The sequence below is a fragment of the Eubalaena glacialis genome, chromosome 7 (genome assembly GCF_028564815.1).
Source record: "Eubalaena glacialis isolate mEubGla1 chromosome 7, mEubGla1.1.hap2.+ XY, whole genome shotgun sequence".
NCBI lineage: Eukaryota > Metazoa > Chordata > Mammalia > Artiodactyla > Balaenidae > Eubalaena > Eubalaena glacialis.
The window spans coordinates 109918601-109929774 of NC_083722.1; the positions used below are offsets into that span (position 1 = coordinate 109918601).

Consider the following 11174-nt stretch of genomic DNA (forward strand, 5'->3'; position numbering starts at 1 on the left):
AGACAAATACTGTATGATTTCACTTATATGTGGAATCTAAAAAACAAAACAGATGAACAAACATAACAAAACAGAGTCATAGACACAGAGAACAAACAGGTGCTTGCTAGAGGGGAGGGGGTGGGGGGAAGAGAGAAATAGTTGAGGGAGATAAAGAGGTACAAGCTTTCAGTTACAAAATAAATAAGTCACAGGGATGAAATGTACAGTGTAGAGATTATAATCAATAATTATGTAATAGCCTGTTATGGTGACAGATGGTAACTAGACTTATTTTGGTGGTCATTTTGAAACGTACAGAAGTAGCAAATCACTATGGTGTGCACCTGGAACTAACATAGTGTCATAGGCCGATTGTACTTCAAAAATGAACAGACTCACAAAACAAGAGATGAGATCCGTGGTTACCAGAGGCGGGTGTGGGGAGCAGAAGTGTGAATGGGATGAAGGCAGTTAAAAGGTATAAAACCTCAGTTATAAGTAAGTACTAGGATGTAACATACAACATGATAAATATGATTAACGCTGCTGTGTGTTATAGATGAAAGCTGTTAAGACAGTAAACAAGAAGAGTTCTCGTCACAAGGAAAAACTTTTTTCCATTTCTTTAATTTTGTATCTGTATGAGATGACGGATGTTCACTAAAGTCATTGTGGTCATCATTTCATGATGCATGTGAGTCCAATCATTATGCTGTACACCTGAAACTTATACAGTGCTGTGTGTCAATTATATCTCAATGAAACTGGAAGAAGAAAAAGATTCTGTAAGACTTCCAAAATGTAAACAGTAAACATAATAAATAACTTACCCTTATTATATTTTTAAAAATAAGTAGACAATGGTCATAAAACTACCCAAATGTGATTAAAGATATGTAATTTCAGCAAACTTTAAACAAGAAAAATTCAAAGAAAACCATCCCTAGGCAGATCATAATTAAACTAACGATAAAGATAAAAGATACATTATACATTGGGAAACAATGATTTGAATGACCATAGATTTCTCATCAGCAATAACAGATATCAAAAGACCATGGAAAATATTTTTAAGAGCTGCAAGGAAAAAAAGACAAAAAAACCCTGTTCTATATCCAGAAATAATATCCTTCAGGAATAAAGGTAAAATGAATTAATTCTCAAAGTACAATTGAGAGAATTATTTCCCAGCCAATCTGCTCTGGGAGGAATGCTGAAGTATTTCATGCTAAAGGGAAATGATCCAGAGGGAAACATGGTACCTCAGGAATTAAAGGAGAGCAGAGAAATGGTAAATAGCTGGGTGCCTAGGAAAGACTACCTTTATCTCTTCTTAGATTTTCATTAAAATACACAGAACTGTTTAAAGGAAAATGTGTAACACAGACTAGTGAGAGTTTCACTATGTGTAATACATGTGAGGGCAATGGTGCTGTAACAAACCCATATGGTGTTGAGGTTTTGAGAATTTACATGAAGTAGGTACTATGCTAATTCTAACATAGATGTTAGATTTGTGATTGTGAAAAGTTAAATATATATATTGTAATCCCCAGGGCTACAACAAATAAAAATGTTCAAAGACCTGTGTGCCAAAATGCCACTTGATAATAGAATATTAATATTATTCAAATAATTCAAAAGAAAGCAGGAGGAGGGAAGAAGAATAAAAAACAGAGGAGACAAATAGAAAACACTTAAGAAACTGATAGATCTCAATCCAACTGTATCCATAAGTATATAAAATGTTAATAATCTAAAGAATCCAAATACATGCAATGATGGAGAATGATTTTTGAAAGTCCATATTATATGTATTCTAAAATAGGAACAGTTTATTTTATTATTTTATTTAAAGATTTTTTTTTTGATGTGGACCAATTTTAAAGTCTTTATTGAATTTGTTACAATACTGCTTATGTTTTATGTCCTGGTTTTTTTTCTGCGAGGCATGTGGGATCTCAGCTCCCCGACCAGAGATGGAACCTGCACCCCCTACACTGGAAGGCGAAGTCCCAACCACTGGACTGCCAGGGAAGTCCCAGAACACTTTACATACAGAGTGCGAGAGATGCCATGTAAAGAATGAGCACAAGAAGTCTCTTTTTAATGTCAGGTAATATAGACATAGAGTCAAAGCATTTACTTTTTTTTTTTTTTTTTTTTTTGTACATGGATGACCACAACAAAAGCAACAATGATTGCAATGACCAAACATGAAAAGCATTTACTTTTTAAATATTGGGATACAATACATAAAAAAAAAATTTAACATCTTCACCATTTTAAAATGCACAGTATAGAGGCATTAAGTACATTCACACTGTTGTGCAACCATAAGCACCATGCAGCTCCAGAACTCTTTGCACTTTAAATAATTGAAGCTCTGTCCCCATTAAACACAACTCCCCAATCCTCTCCTCCAGCCCCTGGCACCCACCACCTACTTTCTGTCTCTATGAATCTCACTACATTAGGACCTCATATAAGTGGAATCATTCAGTATTTGTCATTTTGTGACTGGCTTATTTCACTGAGCACACTGTCCTCAAGGCTTATCCTCATGATTCAGAATTCCCTTCTGACTCTCAGAGGCCCCTTCTCATTTTCCCTCTTTGCCAGAACAGCATGGTTTCTGTTATTACTTCACGAGAGAAAAGAAACGGGAAACCCACCCTCATGCAGGATGCATCTCCAATGGGCTCCCTCCATAACTGGCCTGCTTTTGTTTACTTTTCAGAGCCCTCAGAGAGCTGTCTTTTATATTTTGCCCAAAGACTTTATCTGTAATTGGCAAGAGCAATGGGTTTTACCATAGCAGAATTGAAACTTTTCCATTGTATTTTCATTTCAATTTTTTAATTTTTCATTTTACTTCTAGAATTTTCATATGGATCTGATAGTGAGGAAAGTCTTCCTTCTTGTTAGTTTGGACTTCAAATTAACAAATGTGTGTGATAAAGAATATACGTTCTCTAGTTGTTAGTCCTCAAGAGCAAGAAAGAAGCAAATAACAATCCATTCATAAAATATTCTCCAGAGTAAGATCAGCTATATATGAGTGAAAAATCTAAATTTTCAATACATTGAAAAATCAAATTTCTGTTGAAATTAAAGAGGAAAGAACTCCAAAAGTCCAGATCCTGTAATTAAGATAAGCATGAAAAACATTAAAGAAATAAATATGGGAATTAAAACATGAGCAAAGATCTAAAGACGTTAAAAATAAACCAGATATATATGTATGAGGGCAAGGTTTCCATTTCTTTTCTCTCATGGATTTTTTTCACCCATGAATTGGCCTGGCAGTAGTAACAGAAACCATATCCATCCGGCCGGAGGATACAGAAGAGGTGCCTTTGAGGGCCAGAGAGTGTGGGAAGGAATTCCAGAGGAAAAAACCTGCAAAGGGGTCCTAATCCATCTATGTCCCTGCAGGTGTCTCAGCCTAACCTCTGAACACATATGGCTCACACCCGAAGCAACAGAGCTGTTTGATCCAACACACAGAAGCTGAACTAGACACACAGGTTGAACCAAACCAGGCTGATTGCCTTCTACAGCAAAACAAAACCTCAAGAGGTAGGGAACAGGACTGAGAACATAACATTCAAAAAGTTTAAATATAATTAAAAATAATTAATATACAAAGAATCAGGAAAATGTGACCAATTTTAAGGGATAAACATCATCAACAGATGCCAAACCTATACCATACAGATGTTGAAAATATTAGACATCTGTTATCAGGTCAGACTTCAAAAATGGATTTAATGAAAAGCACAAAATCACAGAAAGAAGTCCAATTCACTATTTCAGCACAAGATTTTTGGTAGAGGGAGAAAGACTTCATTTTGTGAATTAGGGCTCAAATCCAATGCTCTTTCTCTCTATACCTAATGAAATATTACTGAATTACCATGTAGGTGGGAGATTCTACAATGCACTTATGACCCACATCTCAACAACTCTGTATCATGATGCATTTTATAATCATTGAAATGACATAGTTTAATAGGGAAGTTTTTAAAAAAGTCTTAGTGGTACATAAAATAGTGTTACATTTTATAATTTGTAGCAATTCTGATTTGATAATATGTGGTGCATGACCCTCATAAAAATGTCTTTCTTAATTTGTTGTTTAAAAGAAAAGTAAGATATTAAGAAAATAGTAACTGTTAGTTATATCCTATTATATTGCTATTCCATTCGAATGTATGGAATTTTTACTCTGCTACCTGAATTATTTAATTTAACATGGAAAAATTTACAAACTTATACTGAAGACTTATGGTCTTATAAGTTTTTATCTTTAGTTTGGTATCAAATAATATCAATTTTGAATATGTTTATATGAGTTTCACATTTTCCAAATTAATAAAACAATTAGGTTTGCATTCAAGAGAAATTTAGTGATGTACAAAGAGGTTTCATTTCCAGATGATTTTCCCAGATTGGTTTTCCACCTACATGGGTCTCACGTATTTTTTATTCACATGTATGAGTTCTTGCATGGTAAGGAACTTAGGAACTTTCACACATTCTGATGAATTCATTACATTAGTAAGAGCAGTGTAAATTGGTGCAGCCACTATGGAAAACAGTATGGAGGTTCCTCAAAAAATTAAAAATAGAACTACCATATGATCCAGCAATTCCACTTCTGGGTATTCGTCCAAAGAAAACAAAAATACTAATTTGAAAAGACATCTGTACCCTTATGTCCACTGCAGCATTATTTACAATAGCCAAGATAGGGAAAAAACCTGTATCCATCGATGGATGAATGGATTTTTAAAATGTGATATATATATATATGAAATATATATAAAACGAAATACTATTCAGCCATAAAAAGGAATGAAGTCTTGTCATTTGTGACATGGATGGACCTTGACAGCATTATGCTAAGTGAAATAAGACAGAGAAGGACTATACAAATACTATATGATCTTGGGCTTCCCTGGTGGCGCAGTGGTTGAGAATCCGCCTGCCAATGCAGGAGACACAGGTTCGAGCCCTGTTCCGGGAAGATCCCACATGTCGTGGAGCAACTAAGTCCGTGTGCCACAACTACTGAGCCTGCGCTCTAGAGCCCGCAAGCCACAACTACTGAGCCTGTGTGCCACAACTACTGAAGCCCGTGCACCTAGAGCCCGTGCTCTGCAACAAGAGAAGCCACCGCAATGAGAAGCTCAAGCACCACAATGAAGAGTAGCCCCCACTCGCCTCAACTAGAGAAAGCCCGCGCGCAGCAACGAAGACCCAACACAGCCAAAAATAAAAACAGATAAATAAATTTTAAAATAAATAAATAAATAAATAGCTCTATTTATACTCCCTTTACTCCACCTGTGGGTATCTTTGAAAATCAAGAGCCAGCAATCAGGGTAAAAATCTACAGTCCAGCAGCCACTGAAGGGGAAGGACTGGGCTGGAACACATTCAAAGCCCCATTCCAAGAGAACTGTTATTATTTCACCTGTCTGGAAGTTCCTGAGATAACCCCACTCAAAGGCCTTCTCTTATTTTACCTTACTCAGAATCACCCACTGTGAAAAGCATTTTCTCCAGGTGCATCTGTCAAAAAAAATCAGCAGCAATTGAGCTAGCTGAGGTGGTGATAACAGGGTAAAAAACAAGCTAACCAAAAACTTTTAAAAAGTAAAATCTGGAGAATGAGCTGTCCCTAGGGGGCTTTGAATTCCCGGGGGATATAAGAGGCCACAAGCACACACACGGTCGTGAGCGTACTCAGGGCTGTAGGTATGCTAGAAAAGACATTTTGCACAAGCAGGAAGCAAAGACTAAGAGTTATAAACTGCCTCACCACGTTGAAGGCATGTCCCAACACACAGAGCGCGTCTAAACTACAAGACTTATTAGCTCCGTGTTTTTAAGCAAATCTCTCTCCAGTTACGAGCTGACCAATATGCTAACACAGCAGAGATTTCAGTGGCCACACATGAGAAAAAAAATGCAGATTTTACAAAATTACGCGAATCCCACAGCTCCAAGATCAACAATGTTAACACCCTGGGCAGGGTGTTATCTCATTCTCCTTAATCAGAAAAATATCACGTGTCACCTTCATGTCCTCCACCCACATTCTCCCATCAACTCACCCAACTGGCTTCTGCTCCCAACACCTGAAGGACACTGGTTCCATCGAGAGCATCCGTAACCTCGTTGGTGCCAAATCTAATGGTCTCCTCTGGATCTCCCTCTGCTCGCTCCCAGTGGTCCTTGGCTTGAGGTGGCCCCACCTGTCTTTCTGAAATCATCTCTTCTCTGAAATCCATGTCATTACGCTCACCTGGTGTGCCATCTACTGACCGAATGTCCGTTCTCTGTCTCTTTCAGAGACTTCTCTGTCTCTAAGTGTCCTGTGCTCCAGGACTCAGGGCGAGGCTCCCCAAGCTTCTCTAATTGGTCACCCTGTCTCATGTATTACAGTTGACCCTTGAACAATGCAGGGGGTTAGGGGTACCGACCATCCACATAGTCGAAAATCCACATGTAATTTAATAGTCGGCCCTCCCTATAAGTGGTTCCTCCCTATTCGACATTCAGCCTCTGGGGATTCAACCAACCAGGGATCATGCAGTACTAAAGAATTTACTATGAAAACAATCCAAGTAGAAGTAGACCCATATGGTTCAAACCTGTGTTGTTCTAGGGTCAACTGTAAATATTATCCAATGCCCGTGACTTCCTGCCGCCCCGCTGACCTGCAGTCCTCGCCACACGGATATCTAATAGTATCTCAAACTTCACAGCGCAAACACAGAACTCTCCAACCCCAGGAAAAACCAATAATATTTTTCCTGCCCCGAGTCTCCTCCCCTCTCTGTCCAGTATCAGGTGGCATGAACCACCTGTGTTGCCCAAACCAAAAACTCAGGAATCAACTTTAGTTTCTCTTATCCCTTATTGGTCACATCCATCTCTCAGCAAACCCTGCCTAATCTAAAGCCAAAATAATCTATATCCCAGATCCAACCACTCTTACTCTGCTCTCAGCTAGTCATGCCGTCACAGAACACAATATATATTCTATTGATACCCAGGACTATTCTGGCGAGATCTGCTGGATGCTCACAAATCGCCCCCACCGCCCAGATTTCATTCCCAGTCTCTCTTGCTATTACTTTAGACCATATGACTGAGTTCAGGCTGCTGGTATCTGGGGAAGGAAGTAGCATCAACTGCCTCCAGCCTGGCCCCTAAAATGTCCCCCTCAATCTTCCTTCCACAGGACAATTTCTCTTTGGAGAAAAACCACCTAAAAAAGGATGACATGTTTCCTCATGAGCTGGCAGCAGAGGCTACGTCAGGACCACTTCTGAATTTCGGATGAAATTCCATTTTGTGGTCCCTCCTAAGATAGGGAGGGGCCTGCATGTTCACACATTTGAAATGAAAGAAATTTTGCTGAGAAAGCAGCGCAAGTAATATCTGATTTTTACCTAATACTAGCGTGGGTGGAAGATAAATGGGGTCGGGGGATGGGGGGGAATCCTTCTGATTGAACTCTGTTTCCTGGCTTATGAAAAACAGAGCCAGACAAAGAGAAGGGAATGTCCCCAACCTTGGCCCAAGTTCGCTAAATCATCCTGGCAACGGAAGTTGCGGGAAGAGGCTGTGAGTTCGGACTTTGGGCCAGGTTCTGAGTACAATTACATGGCCCGCTCTCCGAGGGCTTGGTGATGCTACTGAAACAGTGCGGGCAGGTAAGCTGTATAATACTCCCATCTCTGTTTATCTCTGGAAAATTAATTAGATACATAAAATTCATTGACAGCTGTGCTAAAAATATATAAGCTGCTAATAAAACAAGTTTTAAGTGGCTTCCTAAAAGGTCCAACAACCAAGCCAGTTTCCAGGAAGCCCATGCTTAACGGCCACTAGAGAAAGCCTTGAGTACAGTTCTGGCGCCATCTCGTGTCAGTATTGAGCTCAGCACTTCTAAACAAGAAAAAACAAACAAACAAACAAACAACCCAGAGCAAAGGGATGTAGCGAAGCGTTCCTGAAAATCTGGGGAGGGAAAGGAGGTGCCACCGGAGAGGTAGGCTGTGGGAGCCCTGAGGGAGGCCTTTATCCCATAGCACTGAAGGGCTCTTAGCACCTAAGTGACATGATCAGGTGTGTGTTTTAGAACAATTCAGCTGTAGGAATACAGGCTGGGACTGCGAGAAGGGATCAGATGCCTATGGGGACAGCGTATCCAAGACTATGCTTCTGCCTGAATTTGGGGGCCAGACCACAGGAATAGTTGCCTCCTACCAGGATACAAGCAGGGATTACTGACTTGTTTGTTCGCGTCTGTGTCCCCACTGCTTAGAACAGTGCCTGGTACATAAGAGTTTTTATTAAAAACTAAAAGGGGTGGTATTTTACTATATAAAAGAACACAGGATAATACTGTCAAAATCCTGATCCCCTACCCCAACCATCCCCAAAACTCCTTTCTGAAAATTCCGAAGTTAGCTCCGGGCTGCACACCAGCCTGAGAGGCAGGGGTGTCTCCCCACCTTGCAGGCGAAAACTGAGGCTCGGCGCGGTTGCCCACATCTGGGACTCTTTCACCGCCCAGACCCCAGGGACAGCCTCCTGCTTCACGTCAAAACGCCGGCCTTTAGGCGCAGCCCAGGCTCAGCTGGTGTCGGCTATGTCCCACTCCCCGCTCCGGACCGGGGACAGTACCCACCGCACGACGAGGCGAGGACACGCTCTCCGAACAACGTGACGAAGAATTTCAGCCCCAGAGAAACAGAGTCTTTTAAGCGACATCCCCCAGAACCCTTCCCAGGTTAACTGGACCCGAGGGACCCCACCGAGAGAGGTGACAGCCAGTCCCACCAGAAAATGCGAAAGGTCTACACCATCCCGTGAGTCGGAGAGAGGCTGAGCCCCCAGCGGCTTCCGCCCCCCTCCACGGCTTCAGCTGTGCAAACGGGGAAACTGAGGCCCTCACAGGAAAAGGCTCCTCTGACGTTACCTCGCGGGCTTGGCGAACGAAGTGCCCTGCTTTCCCTGTTTAGCCTGAAAAGACGGGGTCTAAATGCGAAGGACCACAGGACTTCCACAGCAGCCTCACCTCTACCAACTCCCGCCGCCTCCGCTAGGCGGGACCCTCTCAGCCTCCTGGCGGTCACCAGCTCTGCTCCGCGGGATGAACTCGGCCCCGCTCGGCCCCGCTCGGCTCCGCTCGCCTCCGCTCGGCTCCACTCAGCCCCGCTCGGCCCCGCTCGCCTCCGCTCGGCTCCACTCGGCCCCGCTCGGCTCTGCCCGACAGGCTCTGTCCACGGGCTCGGTCCCGCTCGGCTCCACTCGGCCCCGCTCGGCTCCGCCCGACAGGCTCCGTCCACCTGCTCGGCTCAACTCGGCCCACCTGCTCGGCCCACTTGCTCTGCTGCTCTCCAACCGTAGAACAAATTGGATTTGCACGCTTGCCGCGCTGGGCCTTACGGTCGTGGCTGGGTCCGGCTCGGCCTTCTTCGGCCCCCCTCGGGTTGTGTCCCGCGCAGCCGCCTCCACCCGCAGCCTCGCCCCCTAATCCAGTCACCGGAGAAGCCCCCCGGCACCTTCCCACCAGTCACCGACCCGGCCGCTCTGGGGGAGCCCGTCGCACACGACCCGCAGGGTTCCTCCGGGTTTCCATCGTCGGTGAGGCCGCGCGGGCTGAGGGGCGGCCCTGGGTTCTGGACCATCGCGGACTCGACCCACATCGTAACTGGATGACCCTGGGGCCTCTGAATCTCCGTCTCTCCTTATGCAAAATGAAGCTGCTGATAACCCCGCGCTCCCGGGGCTCGTGGCAGGGCTCGTGGCGGGGCTGGGGAGCAGTGAGTGCGTGTTGCGCGCTGTCGGTGTGCCAGGCCGAGGGTGGACGCAGGGGAGAGCCTGGGACAGGAGAGCGAGAGGCCTGGGACAGGAGAGCGAGAGGCCTGGCCCTGAATGTGGAGACGCGCACGGAGACCTGGCCCTCTCTGCCTGTCCATAGCTGTGTGGCTTCGAGCACGTTGCTCAGACGCACTGAGCCCAGTTTCCTCTCAGTAAAGGCCTAACTCCTGGGCAAGCAAGAACTATCTGTGCGCGCCCTGCCTCCAACCCCAGACATCGCAGAATGAGGCTGCACAGGTGTCAATGCCATTCGTCGTCCTTCAGAAGGTTGGGTTGAGGGAAGGATAGCCTCTTACAATGACTTCACTGTGACTGAGGTTCACCCACAAACCTTTAATAGCCTGGAACTCAATGTTGGGGAGACAGGGCAACAGTTGGGTACTTGAATTGCAAGCTGCAGAAACTGACCTTAGGAATTTAAATGAAAACAATTGTTGAAAGGATAGTGAAGATAGTGAAGGAATTAAGGGAGGCCTGAAGACAAGCGTCAACAACGCAGCAGCCGGGCTGCCCCAGGTGGTCTCAGTACCCAAAACCTCTGAACAGTCACCCCTGGACACAGGGCTGCCACTCCTCAGACTATGTGTCCAGAGAGTGGATCTGATTAATGTGGTGTCAGGAAATTCTTCACACTGGAGTAGCTTTTGAAGGATAATAGAAATTTGCCAAAGGGAGAGGGAAGGCCTTCCAGGTAGGAGAAGCAGGTCCAGGGCATGTCCATGAGAGGGCAGGGATCTTGGGGCCATCGCAAAATTCTGCTTGCCACACTATGCCAGATGCTTTCCTGGCCCTCTTGTTCAGTGCTCACAAAACCCTACAAAAATAGGTGCTATTAATTTGGGGGAAAATGATTTTATTTTCTTTATAAAATTGCTAAATGCTTTCAAGCTTTACAGCAAAATGCTGCAAAAATGGGGGGTGGGGAATCACTGCGAATATTAGTACCCCAAATATCCAGTATTAATATTAGCAACATCATTCCAGATATCTTTCTAGGCATGTATATGACAGAAGGCAAGGAGGAGAGAAGAAAGGAGGAAGGTTGTGTGGAAGGAAGGGAGGGAGAGTAAAAGGAAGCAAGGAAAAGAAAGAATTCTATAAAGTGGGATCACACTCTATTTGCTAAATTTTAAAATATATGGAGCTTATTTATACTTGAATTTAACAAAATAAAAAGAATTTAAATGAAATAAAAGCAGTTGCTAATTTTACTTATTGTTTGTTACCATGACAGATGTTATTTCCTACAAGACTCCCCCAAGATTATGAAGAACATTAAGAGG

General features: G+C 43.5%; 1 long non-coding RNA gene across 2 annotated transcripts in view; it reads right to left on the reverse strand.

Annotated features, from left to right (window-relative positions):
- LOC133094856 (uncharacterized) overlaps positions 1 to 9154 on the reverse strand; it is an 85580-nt gene extending 76426 nt beyond the window's left edge. Inside the window, exon 1 of one of the 2 annotated variants that reach the window (XR_009701518.1) lies at positions 9086 to 9154. This is a non-coding gene — a long non-coding RNA (uncharacterized LOC133094856). Of the gene's footprint in view, positions 1 to 6107; positions 6238 to 9085 lie in introns of those variants that run through there. The other variant, XR_009701517.1, reaches the window with a different exon arrangement.
- Positions 9155 to 11174: the final 2020 nt, after the last annotated feature.